Consider the following 15,438-nt stretch of genomic DNA (forward strand, 5'->3'; position numbering starts at 1 on the left):
GAACCGGACTATTCGGTAAACCGGCGGAGGTAACTACCTGGCCGCTGTGCCGGGTTGTACGGCGAGCTTCGTGCTGCTGCGTCTTCAAAAGAAAGTTTGGATCCAAATAAGCAAGAGGGTGAGAAAATTTTACTTTCGGTTGGCTTGACGTATTGTTGATGTTGGCAGAGGATCTGAATCGGAGGAAAGAATAGTTACCTCTACGTCCTCAGCGTGACTGCCTTCAGCGTCGTCCTGATAATAATCATTGTCAATGAGATGTACGAAAAATAAACCAAGAGAGTCAAGTTCTACCTCTGATTCTGGATTACGCACATTGTCATCAGCTGGTAGATCGGAGGATGCAGTGGTCCTTCTCTTGGCAGGTTTCTTGACAACCTTGGTCTTTGGACAAACTGGCTTGACCCGTTTGTCTTGCGGTTTTGCCAGTTTATCTTGTGATGGTTTCTTGTTCCTGAACGGATCATCACCCTGTCAGAAAAATAATCACACTTCCAGAGAGTATTTGGACAAAAGCAAATTCAGATACAAAGGATTATATGATTCTTACAGCTGGTGGTTTATCAAAGGTGCAGAAAGGGAGTAGCCCAGTTTGGGCACAGACGGCCTCCGGTTCGTTCAGTATTTTCTTTACAGCCTCAGTTACTTCGTCATCTGTAAGCTGAATGTCAATGTGTCGCTGAGAATCCTTCAAACTCCCCATGTACTCACACATCAAACCGGGGCGCCGGCTTAAGGGCAGAATGCTCCAACTTATCCAGCAACGAGCAAGATCGACTCCTGTCAAACTGTTCGCCATGAAGGCTCTAAGCTTCGAAAGTTAGGGAGCATAGTTGGCCCGTTCTCTTGCTGTTAGCCTCTGAGGAAACGAGTGTGTGTTGCTCAGGCATTTAGGGCGGTAACCCGGCAGGGGGTTTTCGTCAGATGGAGAGGTATCCATGCAGTAAAACCAAGTTTGGTTCCACTCTTTGGGGTGACTTTGGAGTTTGGGATGGGGGAAGGTGACTTCTTTTCTCTTCTGAACCGCCATTCTGCCCAGTTCTGTATTGGGTCCATATGAGAACTCGGTGCGACGGTTCAAATGAAAGAAATCCCTAAATAGTTTGACTATAGGTTCCTCTTGCAGGTAAGCTTCACAGAATACTTGGAAGTGGCAGATATTGGTAACAGAGTTGGGACCGATGTCTTGAGGGCGCAGCTGAAAATTGGCTAGCACATCTCGGAAATGTTTTGAACCGGGAGGGCTAAACCTCGTCCGAGATGATCAGCAAGCACGACTACTTCTCCATCCTTGGGTGTAGGAGGATTTTCCGGGCCAGGGACCCTCCAGTGGATGACATCTTTCTTGGCTAGGGCGCCCATCTTAACAAGGTTGTTTAATTGCTCCTCCGTTACTCGAGAGGGAGCCCAATTGCACTCATAAACTTGTTTAGCCATGACAAGGAAAATCTGAAACATGAGTATTAGCGGTTTAAGATTTACAGTGGACAACTATACAGTGGTATGAAGATACTAGCATATTGGTAAACCGGAGTCTGGCAATGGAACAGTGTAATGCATTGGCGGTTCAACATGGGACTAATGGTATCTACCGGGTCATCATTTTATAAGTGAGGTTAAACCGGCCAATCTGGTATTCAAAGGGTGTAAGAGAAGGAAGAAACAAGTTTCACATCTTGCTATGGTAATTTCAGATCTACCGCGCATGGGAAAAACAAAATATATTCTACCTAAATTCCAGTGTACTGAAGGTTCACCAAGATGAGATGAGTTGGATATCAAACAGGTGCTGAAACTGCTAAAGCACAAGATCTATGTGGTTTAAACTACTACCGCACGAGACCTATGTGGTTTTTGGATCTAACCCAAGGATATAAACAAGGGAAAAGAAGGGCGGTGACGAACACCGATGAACGACAGAAACCCTAAGCGCGAATCTATGGTAAGAGAAAGGGGAGACTTACGGGTGCTATTGAGCAGCGGCGGCGCGCGGGGGAGCTCTGGCACGTTCAGGTCGATGCAGCGGCCAAGGGTGGTGCAGCAGTCGAAGGTTGACGGCGGCGGCCGAGGTCGAAGGTTTGGGCGTCGCGAGGATGAAGATGAAGTGAAGAGGCACGAGGGGGAAACTGGAAAGACCCCCTGGCCCTATTTATAAGGAGATAAACGACAGATGCGAAAATCGAGGAGCCGGATTTTTGGATTTATGGTAATGTTATTGCCTCAATTGTCAGAGGCTCGTTAATTACAGGTGACGTCACGGCGGTTTACCAAGATCCTAGAAGATGATGTCATGGCGGTTTACAAGATTGTGTGAAGATGTTGAAGAAGAAATTTTCTCAAGTATTGAGGATTGACATGAACCAGTTCAAATCAATCTGGGGCCTAATGTTGGGGATATTACCACTGGGCGTAAACCGGCCAGGAGAGGCCGGGTTAACTTCATAAGTAGTTCATCTGTATCTGAAGCCCATGAAGACAGACAGTGACGCTTCATGGAGGCCCAGGGCCCAAAGCCGGTTTAAGGCATGTAGACACAAACCGGCATTGAGATGTAAACTTGTGTTGTAAGATATGCGTAGCAGAGACCGAGCTCGACACGATTATGAGCCGGCCTCGGAGTCTGTAAACCGACGGGCGTCAACCCATGTATATAAGGGGACGACCCGGTGGCGGTTCAGGGACAACAGACAACAACTCAACACTCAGGCAAGGCGTATTCGCTCCCTGGTCATCGAAACCCCATCAATTCCGTCACAACTAGACGTAGGCTTTTACCTTCATCGAAGGGGCCGAACTAGTATAAAACTCTCTTGCGTCCCTTGTCCGCTTTAACCCCTTTAAGTTAACCCGTAGCGATGGCTCCACGACTAAGTCCTTTCTCTAGGACATCTTCCGTGACAAAACCACGACACCGTGCGTGAGTAATTTCATCGTAGGCTTGCTAGACGGTGATGGGTTGGATGAGATTTATCATGTAATCGAGTTAGTTTTGTTAGGGTTTGGTCCCTAGTATCCACTATGTTCTGAGATTGATGTTGCTATGACTTTGCTATGCTTAATGCTTGTCACTAGGGCCCGAGTGCCATGATTTCAGATCTGAACCTATTATGTTTTCATGAATATATGTGAGTTCTTTATCCTATCTTGCAAGTCAATAGTCACCTACTATGTGTTATGATCCGGCAACCCTGAAGTGACAATAATCGGGACCACTCCCGGTGATGACCGTAGTTTGAGGAGTTCATGTATTCACTAAGTGTTAATGCTTTGGTCCAGTACTCTATTAAAAGCAGGCCTTAATATCCCTTAGTTTCCAATAGGACCCCGCTGCCACGGGAGGGTAGGACAAAAGATGTCATGCAAGTTCTTTTCCATAAGCACGTATGACTATATTTGGAGTACATGCCTACATTACATTGATGAACTGGAGCTAGTTCTGTGTCACCCTATGTTATAACGATTACATGCTGAACCGCATCCGACATAATTATCCATCACTGATCCAATGCCTACGAGCTTTTCACATATTGATCTTTGCTTAGTTACTTTACCGTTGCCACTGTTATAATTACTACAAAACTGCTACTGTTACTTTTGCCACCATTACCGTTACTTCCATACTACTTTGCTACTAAATACTTTGCTGCAGATAATAAGTTATCCAGGTGTGGTTGAATTGACAACTCAACTGCTAATACTTGATAATATTCGTTGGCTCCCCTTGTGTCGAATCAATAAATTTGGGTTGAATACTCTACCCTCGAAAACTGTTGCGATCCCCTATACTTGTGGGTTATCAATGCCCTAGAGGCAATAATAAAGTTGTTATTTATATTTCCTTATATCATGATAAATGTTTATTATTCATGCCAGAATTGTATTAACTGGAAACTTAGTATATGTGTGAATACATAGACAAACATAGTGTCACTAGTATGCCTCTACTTGACTAGCTCGTTAATCAAAGATGGTTAAGTTTCCTAGCCATAGACATGAGTTGTCATTTGATGAAGGAGATCACATCATTAGAGAATGATGTGATTGGCTTGACCCATTTCGTTAGCTTAGCACTTGATCGTTTAGTATGTTGCTATTGCTTTCTTCATGACTCATAAATGTTCCTATGACTATGAGATTATGCAACTCCCGAATACCGGAGGAACACTTTGTGTGCTGCCAAACATCACAACGTAACTGGGTGATTATAAAGGTGCTCTACAGGTGTCTCCGATGGTGTTTGTTGAGTTGGCATAGATCGAGATTAGGATTTGTCACTCCGATTGTCGGAGAGGTATCTCTGGGCCCTCTCGGTAATGCACATCACTATAAGCCTTGCAAGCAATATGACTAAAGAGTTAGTTACAGGATGATGCATCATGGAACGAGTAAAGAGACTTGCCGGTAACGAGATTGAACTAGGTATTGAGATACCAACGATCGAATCTCGGGCAAGTAACATACCGATGACAAAGGGAACAACGTATGTTGTTATGTGGTTTGACTGATAAAGATCTTCGTACAATATTTGGGAGCCAATATGAGCATCCAGGTTTCGCTATTGGTTATTGACCGGCGACGTGTCTCGGTCATGTCTACATAGTTCTCGAACCCGTAGGGTCCACACGCTTAACGTTCGGTGATGATCGGTATTATGAGTTTATGTGTTTTGATGTACCGAAGGTAGTTCAGAGTCTCGGATATGATCACGGACATGAGGAGGAGTCTCAAAATGGTTGAGACTTAAAGATCGATATATTGGACGACTATGTTTGGACATCGGAATGGTTCCGGGTTAGAACAGGCATTTACCGGAGTACCGGGAGGTTACCGGAACCCCCCGGGAGGTATATGGGCCTTATTGGGCCATAGTGGGAGAGAGGAGAAGGGAGCAAAGGAGGGGGCGCCCCCCCAAGCCCAATCCGAATTGGGAGGGGGGTCGCCCCCCCCCATTCCTTCCTCCTTCCTCCCCCTTCCTTCTCTCCTAATCCAACTAGGGAAGGGGGGAATCCTACTCCCGGTGGGAGTAGGACTCCCCTTGGGGCGCGCCTAGGAGGCCGGCCTCCTCCCCCTCCTCCACTCCTTTATAAACTGGGGAAGGGGCACCCCATAGACACACAAGTTGATCATTGATCTCTTAGCCGTGTGCGGTGCCCCCCCCCACCATAATCCACCTCGGTCATATTGTTGCAGTGCTTAGGTGAAGCCCTACACCAGTAGCTTCATCATCACCGTCATCACGCAGTCGTGCTGACGAAACTCTCCCTCGACACTCTGCTGGATCGTGAGTTCATGGGACGTCACCGAGCTGAACGTGTGGTGAACTCGGAGGTGTCGCGCGTTCGGTACTTGGATCGGTCGGATCGTGAACACGTACGACTACATCAACCGCGTTGATAAAACGCTTTCGCTTACAGTCTACGAGGGTACGTGGACAATACTCTCCCGCTCATTGCTATGCATCACCATGATCTTGCGTGTGCATAGGAAATTTTTTGAAATTACTGCGTTCCCCAATAGTTTGTTGGGTTGGCATAGATCGAGATTAGGATTTGTCACTCCGAGTATCGTAGAGGTATCTCTGGTCCCTCTCGGTAATGCACATCATAATAAGCCTTGCAAGCAACATGACTAATGACTTAGTTACAGTATAATGCATTACGGAATGAGTAAATAGACTTGCCGGTAACGAGATTGAACTAGGTATCAGGATACGGACGATCGAATCTCGGGTCAGTAACATACCGATGACAAAGGGAATAACGTATGTTGTCATTGCGGTTTGACCGATAAAGATCTTCGTAGAATACGTAGGAACCAATATGAGCATCCAGGTTCCACTGTTGGTTATTGATCGGAGATGTGTCTCGGTCATGTCTACATAGTTCTCGAACCCGTAGGGTCCGCACACTTAATGTTCGATGACGATTTCTATTATGAGTTATGTGTTTTGGTGACCGAGGATTGTTCGGGGTCCCGGATGAGATCACGGACATGACGAAGAGTCTCAAAATGGTCGAGAGGTAAAGATTGATATATTGGACGATGGTATTCGGACATCAGAATGGTTCCGGAATGTTTCGGGTATTTTTCGGAGTACGGGGAGGTTACCGGAACCCCCCGGGGAAGTAATGGGCCTACATGGGCCATAGGGGAAAGAGGAGGCAGACCACAAGGGGTGGCCGCCCCTCCCCCCCCCCCCATGCGGAGTCTGAATTGGACTAGGGGAGGGGGCGCGCCCCCCCTTTCCTTCTCCTCCTCCCTCTCCTTCCCACTTTCACCCTCCGGAAGAAGGAAGGGGGAGGCCGAATTCGACATGGAGTCCAAGTCGGTTTCCTTCCCCCATGGCGCGCCCCTTGGCCGGCCTCCTCCCTTTCCTCCTTTATATACGAGGGTAGGGGCACCCCAAAGACATCAATTGTTCTCTTAGCTGTGTGCGGTGCCCCCTCCACAGTTTACTCCTCCGGTCATATTGTCGTAGTGCTTAGGCGAAGCCCTGCGAAGATCGTATCACCATCACAGTCACCACGCTGTCGTGCTGACGAAACTCTCCCTCGACACTTTGCTGGATCAAGAGTTCGAGGGACGCCATCGAGCTGAACATGTGCAGAACTCGGAGGTGCCGTACGTTCGGTGCTTGATCGGTTGGATCGCGAAGACGTTCGACTACATCAACCGTGTTAAGCTAACACTTCCGCTTTCGATCTACGAGGGTACATGGACACACTCTCCCCCTCTCGTTGCTATACATCTCCTAGATAGATCTTGCATGATCGTAGGAATTTTTTTGAAATTGCATGCTACGTTCCCCAACAGTGGCATCTGAGCCAGGTTTATGCGTAGATGATATGCATGAGTAGAACACAAAGAGTTGTGGGTGATCATAGTCATACTGCTTACCACCAACTGTTGGAAATATGCCCTAGAGGCAACAATAAAATGGTTCTTGTTATATTTCCTTGTTCATGATAATTGTCTATTGTTCATGCTATAATTGTATTAACCGGAAACCGTAATACATGTGTGAATGCATAGACTACAACATGTTCCTAGTGAGCCTCTAGTTGACTAGCTCATTGATCAATAGATGGTTGTGGTTTCCTGGCCATGGACATTGGATGTCGTTGATAACGGGATCACATCATTAGGAGAATGATGTGATGGACAAGACCCAATCCTAAGCATAGCACAAGATCGCGTAGTTCGTTTGCTAGAGCTTTTCTAATGTCAAGTATCATTTCCTTAGACCATGAGATTGTGCAACTCCCAGATACCGTAGGAATGCTTTGGGTGTATCAAATGTCACAACGTAACTGGGTGGCTATAAAGGTGCATTACAGGTATCTCCGAAAGTGTCTGTTGGGTTGGCACGAATCGAGACTGGGATTTGTCACTCCGTATGACGGAGAGGTATCTCTGGGCCCACTCGGTAATGCATCATCATAATGAGCTCAATGTGACTAAGGAGTTAGCCACGGGATCATGCATTACGAAACGAGTAAAGAGACTTGCCGGTAACGAGATTGAACAAGGTATAGGGATACTGACGATCGAATCTCAGGCATGTAACATACCGATGGACAAAGGGAATTGTATATGGGATTATTGAATCCCCGACATCGTGGTTCATCCGATGAGATCATCATGGAACATGTGGGAGCCAATATGGGTACCCAAATCTCGCTATTGGTTATTGGCCGGAGAGGCATCTCGGTCATGTCTGCATGGTTCCCAAACCCGTAGGGTCTACACACTTAAGGTTCGGTGACGCTAAAGTTGTAATGGGAATTGTATGTGGTTACCGAAAGTTGGTCGGAGTCTCGGATGAGATCCCGGGCGTCACGAGGAGTTCCGGAATAGTCCAGAGGTAAAGATATATATATGGGAAGTACTATTTTGGCCATTGGAAGATATTCGAGATTTTTCAGTATTGTACCGGGAAGGTTCTAGAAGGTTCCGGAGTGGGGCCCACCTGCATGGGGGGACCCACATGAACGTGGGTAGTGGGGGCAAGGCCCCACACCCCTGGTCAAGGCGCACCAAGATCCCCCCTTAGAAGGAATAAGATCATATCCCAAAGGGATAAGATCAAGATCCCTAAAAAGGGGGATAACAACCGATGGGGAAGGGAAAGAATGGGATTTCTTTCCTCCCACCTTTGCCAACGCCCCAATGGACTTGGAGGGCAAGAAAGCAGCCCCCTCCACCCCTATATATAGTGGGAAGGCGCATGGGAGCTGCAACCCTTGCCCCTGGCGCAGCCCTCCCCCCAACTCCTCCTCCTCCTCCGTTGAGCGTAGCGAAGCTCTGCTGGAGAACCACGAGCTCCACCACCACGCCATCGTGTTGCCGGAGTTCTCCCTCAACTTCTCCTCTCCCTTGCTGGATCAAGAAGTAAGAGACGTCCCCGGTCTGTAAGTGTGTTGAACACAGAGGCGCCGTCCGTTTGGCGCTTGGATCGGATCTTACGTGACTTGAATCGCCGTGATTACGACTCCATCAACCGCGTTCTTGTAACGCTTCCACTTAGCGATCTTCAAGGGTATGAAGATGCACTCCCTCTCTCTCGTTGCTAGCATTTCCTAGATTGATCTTGGTGACATGTAGGAAATTTTTTGAATTATTACTACGTTCCCCAAACAGTGGTATCAGAGCTAGGTCTATGCGTAGATTCTATGCACGAGTAGAATGTCGGTGTCAAAACCAGCGGATCTCGGGTAGGGGGTCCCGAACTGTGCGTCTAAGGATGATGGTAATAGGAGACGGGGGACACAATGTTTACCTAGGTTCGGGCCCTCTCTATGGAGGTAATACCCTACTTCCTGCTTGATTGATCTTGATGAATATGAGTATTACAAGAGTTGATCTACCATGAGATCGTAATGGCTAAACCCTAGAAGTCTAGCCTTTATGACTATAATAATGAGTCTTCGGTCCTATAGACATATCCCTCCGGTTTATATAGACACCGGAGGGATCTAGGGTTACACAAAGTAGGTTACAGAGAAAGTAATCTTCATGTTTGATCGCCAAGCTTGCCTTCTATGCCAAGGAGAGTCCCATGCGGACACATTGAGAGCCTTCGGTCTTCATATCTTCACAGCCCATCAGTCCGGCCCATAGCTAACAGGCCGGACGCCCGAGGACCCCTTAATCCAGGACTCCCTCAGTAGCCCCTGAACCAGGCTTCAATGACGAGGTGTCCGGCGCGCAAATTGTCTTCGGCATTGCAAGGCGGGTTCCCCTTTCCTAACTCCAAGATAGTCTTCGGACAAGAGATGTGTCCGGATCTGCAACATAAATACCACACATAGCCATAGAGAGTATAATATTTCACGAGTTCAATCTGCTGACAACTTTTTCGTAACGTGACATCACAACCACCCGGTCATTATTTCCAACCGTTTTTGTCTGCCGTTCCGCGTTTCGAGATGCGGTTTCCATCGGCACGTCTTGTCAAAGCAGAGATCGTGTTCCCTTATTGCGGGATTCTCATCAATACGGGCGTGGGTAACCCAACCGTGCCGTTCGCACAGCCCTTGGGAATAGGCGGGTTTTAAGGCGAGTGGGAGGCGCTTGATATTTACTGCCTTTATAAAGGGATAAGGATTCATCCTTATTCACCCACGCATTCTCCTTCCTCTGCCCATCCATTCTCGAGCTCCAGCACCCAAGCTCTAGCTTTCTCCACCAAAAAAGCACTCCAACCATGTCCGGATCCGGAGCTGGAGGCAAGTGGATGGCCTCCTCCGTCAAGAAGAAGGACATCAAGGAGCTCCGGGAGGCTGGATACCTGGCCAAGGAGATCGTTCACCGACTCTCGGTCGCGGGACAGATCGTCCCTACCCCAAAGTCCCATGAGAGGGTTGTGTTTCTCACACACTTCGTCCGCGGGCTAGGATTCCCACTCCACCCGTTTGTCCATGGACTGATGTTTTACTACGGGCTGGACTTCCATGATCTAGCCCCCAACTCTATCCTCAACATCTCGGCATTTATTGTCGTGTGCGAGGCCTATGGCTGAAGACCTTCAATATAAAGCCGAAGGTGGTGAGCGGCCAACAAGCATAGTGCGGAGGCGCCATGGTGGGCAAGATGCCCAATGTAACCTGGCCCAAAGGCTCCTTTGTGGAGACGGTGAAGGGGTGGCACTCGGGGTGGTTCTACATCACCGAGCCGCACGACACCAACTGGGCGGCGGCCCCCGAATTCCGATCCGGAGTTCCGATGCGGCTCACCTCCTGGCAAGAGAAGGGCCTGACCTGGGGTTCTTTGGACGAGCTGACTAGGCTCCAGACGTGCGTCCAGAACATGATAACCAAGAAAATCAAGCTCGTCAAGGTGATCCAGGTTATGCTCATTCGCCGGATTCTTCCGTGCCAACGCCGGACTTGCTATTTGTGGGAGTTCGATCCGGCCAAGCACCAGATGCTACTAGAGCTCTTCGGCACAACACACGAAGACATTTGGAAAGTGCTCTTCAAGGCCGGCAAGACACCACCGCCCACGACCGAGGATCGCGGGCTTAGCTTAAAACGCCAGGCTAATTCGGTAAGTTCTTTCATGTTCAAGGTATACCCTTTACTGGCATATTTTGAGGGAGGAGTTTAAGCCTTCCCATCAATTTTTTCAGGCCTGGACAGAGATAGCGGGGCGGATTAACTGTCTGGCTCCGCTACCCGAAGACCAAGAAACCCCACTTCTGACGAAGATGCTGTTTTCGGCGCCTTATGAGGTGCGGGAGAAGAAGGCCAAGGGGACCAAGGGTACTTCGGACGTGACATCCGAAGATGACGAGGATCACTCCTACGCCGCCGAAGACGACGAGGAGGAGGAGGATGAAAGCCACTCTCCCCCTGATGGGGGAAGGAGGAAGAGGGCGGCCTCCACAAATCTGGAGGCGGGGGCGCCCAAGAAGCACTACAAAAAAAAGACACATCCGTGACATTTTGGGCCGAACGAAAAAAATTTCTGTCATACTTATGACACTTCTATGACAATAACTGTGACAAAACACAGTATCATCATAGATGTGGTGGGGTCCTACTTCTATGAAAAAAATCATGACAGAAAATGGGCTTTTCGTCCTGGGCGGGCCGGAGACGCAGCTGCATGACATTCTTTGGGCCGTCCATGACGGAAAAAACCGTGGTAGAAGCGAGGGCGAGGAAAATATCGGGGTGTTCCCGGTTACGGTGGGTGGTCGGGGCCGAGCGATGCGCGTTTCTCTCGTACACGCACGCGCGTGGGTGCGAGGTGTTGGGCTCTAACTGAACCCGAGCGACTGCACTGCAGGCTACGCGTTACGGAACCCGAGCGATCGATCGATGGCTGTTAACTGAACCCGATCAAGCGATTCCTTCGCTACTGCTGCTAACAGAAGCCGGTCGATGTAGCCTCTGGATGAACAGTGAGCGTTGCTGGGGGGTTCGGATGAATAGTTCCCAGTGGGGGTGGATGAACAGGACCTCGTGGCATTGCCTCTGGATGAACAGTGAGCGTTGTTGGGGGGTTTGGATGAACAGTTCCCGGTGGGGGTGGATGAACAGGACCCCGATCGTTCAAGCTGGTTGGGGCTGGATATACAGGACCCCGTGGAGGGCAGGATGAACAGGACCACCCCGTGGAGGGCAGGATAAATAGTAGACGGTGGAGGGCTGGATGAACAGTAGCCCGTGGAGGGGTGGTTGAACAGGAGCCCGTGGAGAGGGCTGGTTGAACAGTAGCCGGTGGAGTAGCGCGCGGTGGAGGCTGAATGAATAGGAGCCCGTGGATGAACAGTCGCAGGTGGAGGATGGAGGAGGTCGACGGTGGATGAATAGTAGCCCATGGAGGCTGGAGGGGGTCGACGGTGGAGATGAACCGTATCCCGTGGAGTCCCGTTTTGCGGTACGCCACACCCCTCCCGATGAACAGGACCCCTGTTTTGACCGTAGCGCTCCAACACAAGTCCGTTTCCTCCGTTTTGCGGTACGCCACACCCCTCCCGATCAACAGGACCCCTGTTTCGACCGTAGGAGGTCCGTTTCCTCCGTTTCGCGGTACGCCAGACCCCTCCCGATGAACAGGATCCCGTTTCAAACATGGATGGTCAAGCACAAGGCCGTTTCCTCCATTCTGCGGAACGCCAGACCTTGTTTCCATCGGCTGTTCCGTCCAAGCCCTCCCGATGAACACGACGACGCATTCCGTTCCGACCCAGCCGGTTGGCTCCCAATGAACACGAGGACGACGTTGTTTCTCCGTTCTGACCCAGCCATGTACACGAGCCCTGGCCGTACGTACGCACAAGTAGGCGTTCGAGGCCCCGCCCGTATGTACGTACGTGGCCGTATTTACTTTCTTGCACCCTGGCCACTGTACGTACGTGTACATGCTACGTGTGCGCCTCTACTACGACACGTGCGCGCCTCTACATCGACCAGATGTACGTACACGTTCGCGACCAGAATGACAACGCTACGTACGCTTCGACCAGGTGGGTCCCGACTGTCAGGCACTTCCTTGCCTGCGAAGATGTAGCTGGTGGGTCCCAGCAGTCAGGGGGCGGATCGTTTTTTTTACCCGGACACACTTCCTTGCGTGCGAAGATGTAGCTGGTGGGTTCCAGCAGTCAGGGGGAAACATTTTTTTCGCGAAATACGGTGGCCCTTCCGGTGGGTCCCCGCTGTCAGGTGGAGGAATAATTATTTTATGCGTAATAAGGAGGCACTTCCTTACTGCGGCCGTGGACCCAGCTGTCAGCCTCTCCACGTACAGTCCACGTCTGATGGAAGTCGTTCCTTGACCACGTTGACCACGCCGCGCTGAGAGCACCAGGGTGGTGGACGACAGCGAGGCCTAGGAAGGGGACGACACGGAGCCGGGGAAGAGACGGCAGTGGAAGCCCACGCGTAGAGGAGTATGAGGGTTCACTGGTTCGCTGCGGTGTGAGGCTGCCGTGCTGCAGAATGACAGGGGTTGTGGTTGAGTAGAGGGATGGTCTGGCCAGCGGTGGGAGTAGTATGGGGCGGCGTGACCTCCGCCGCATCGCAGCCGGCCACGGGAGGCAGGAGCACGAGGCACGACCGACGCTGGTTTGGGCGGCTGGAGCAACAAGACCAGAGGTTGAAGAAGCACTACGGCCGTTGGATGGACATCGTACGGTCAATGGAGCTAGAATCATGCATATTGACTAAGTTGACAAAGCCCTCCATCCCCGTCAACTTAGTAGGCCCACAAATCAGCCTCCCACTATACCGGGTCCCAGCTAGCAGGGGGTATTCATTTTTTTGTGCGTAATAAGGAGGCACTTCCTTGCGTGCGAAGATATAGCTGGTGGGTCCAAGCTGTCAGCGGTGGTAACATTTTTTTCACGAAATATAGAGGCCCTTTCAGTGGTCCCAGATGTCAGGTGCAGGAATCATTATTTTGCGCGTAATAAGGAGGCATTTCCTTGCGTGCGGCCGTGGACCCAGCTGTCAGCCTCTCCACGTACAGTCCACTTCAGATGCATGTCGGTCGTTGACCACGTTGACCATGCCGCGCCGAGAGCACCAGGGCGGTGGACGATGGCGAGGCCTAGGAAGGGAAGGACACGGAGGCAGGGAAGACTCGGCAGTTGTTTCCCACGCAGAGGGGAGTACGACTGTACAAGGGTTTACTGGTTCGTCTGCCGTTGCCGGAGAGTAACAGCAGGTGTGGGTGAGTAGAGGGATGGCTAGGCCAGCGATGGGAGTACGATGGGGCGGTGAGGCCTACACGGCAGCACAGCTGGCCGCGGGGAGGAGGGAGCAGGCAGTCCCGCTGGCGCTTGTTTGAGCGGCTGGAGCGGGAAGAGCAGAGATTGAAGAAACACGACGGCCGTTGGATGGACATCCAACAATCACTACTTGTGCGTCAACCTTTTTTTTTAGGAAAGCTTGAAATCTGTGGAAAACATCATACAGCCCATCTGCCATTATTTCTAATAATTTACAGCCCATTTGCTAATTCTTAAGGTTTTTTTGGAGCCCATATTCTTTTTGTTAGCATTACAGCCCATATTGTGGCCACGGTTAAAAAATTCGAAATTTTGCATATTTCGGTGCGGTCCGAACTGTTTTTAATCCCGAAATTTCGAGTCACATTCAAACTGATTTTAAAAATAAATGTATATCAATATAAAATCCAACAAATTGTCCATGCATAAAAATCAATGAAATTTAAAATCTCGAAATGAAAAAAGGAAATTTGAAACCAATTTGCCGGTTTGATGTGTTTTAAAAATGTACAGCCCATTTCTCATTACTGATAGGCCATTTTCTCGGCCAGCCGAATGAAGCTCTCCTCGTCTTGAAAGATTTGCAGCCCAACAGGCCTGACAAAGCGACTTACTTGGAAATCACAAAAAAACTGGGCTGTGGCTGTGGACCCAGCTGTCAGCCTCTCCACGTACAGTACTCTTCCGATGGAAGTCGGTCGTTGACCACATTGACCACGCCACGCCGAGAGCACCAAGGCGGTGGACGACGGTGAGGCCTAGGAAGGGGACGACGCGGAGCCGGGGATGATGCGGCAGTGGATGCCCACGCGGAGAGGAGTATGAGGGTTCACTGGTTCGGCTGCGGTGTGAGGCTGTCGTCGCCCCAGAATAACAGGGGGTGTGGGTGAGTGGAGGGATGGCCTGGCCAGCGGTAGGAGTAGTATGGGGGCGGTGAGGCCTCCTCGGCAGCACAGCCGGGAACGGGAGGCAAGAGCATGCGGCACGACCGGCGCTGCTTTGGGCGGCCGGAGCAAGAAGACCAGAGGTTGAAGAAGCACTAAGGTCGTTGGATGGACATTGTACGGTCACTGGAGCTAGAATCGTTCATATTGACTAAGTTGACAAAGACCTCCATCCACGTCAACTTAGTAGGCCCACAAGTCAGCCTCCCACAGTGGTGGGTCCCAGCTGGCAGGGGGTATTCATTTTTTTGTGCGCAATAAGGAGGCACTTCCTTGCATGCGAAGATATAGTTGGTGGGTCCGGCCTGTCAGCGGAGGGAATGTTTTTTCGCGAAATACAGAGGCCCTTCTAGCGGGTCCCAGATGTCAGGTGGAGGAATCATTATTTTGCGCATAATAAGGAGGCATTTCCTTGTGTGCGGCCGTGGACCCAGCTGTCAGCCTCTGCACGTACAGTCCACTTCCGATGGATGTCATTCGTTGACCACGTTGACCACGCCGCGCCGAGAGCACCAGGGCGATGGACGATGGCGAGGCCTACGAAGGGAACAACACGGAGCTGGGGAAGACACGGCAGTGGCTGCCCACGCGGTGGAGAGTACGAGGGTTGACTGGTTCGGCTGCCGTCATCGGAAAATAACAGGAGGTGTGGGTGAGTAGAGGGATAGACAGGCCAGGGATGCGAGTATATGATGGGGCCGTGAGGCCTGCCCGGCAGCACAGCCGGCCACGAGAGGCGCGAGCAGGCGGTTCCGA

Source organism: Aegilops tauschii, chromosome 2 (assembly GCF_002575655.3).
Source record: "Aegilops tauschii subsp. strangulata cultivar AL8/78 chromosome 2, Aet v6.0, whole genome shotgun sequence".
Taxonomy (NCBI): Eukaryota; Viridiplantae; Streptophyta; class Magnoliopsida; order Poales; family Poaceae; genus Aegilops; species Aegilops tauschii.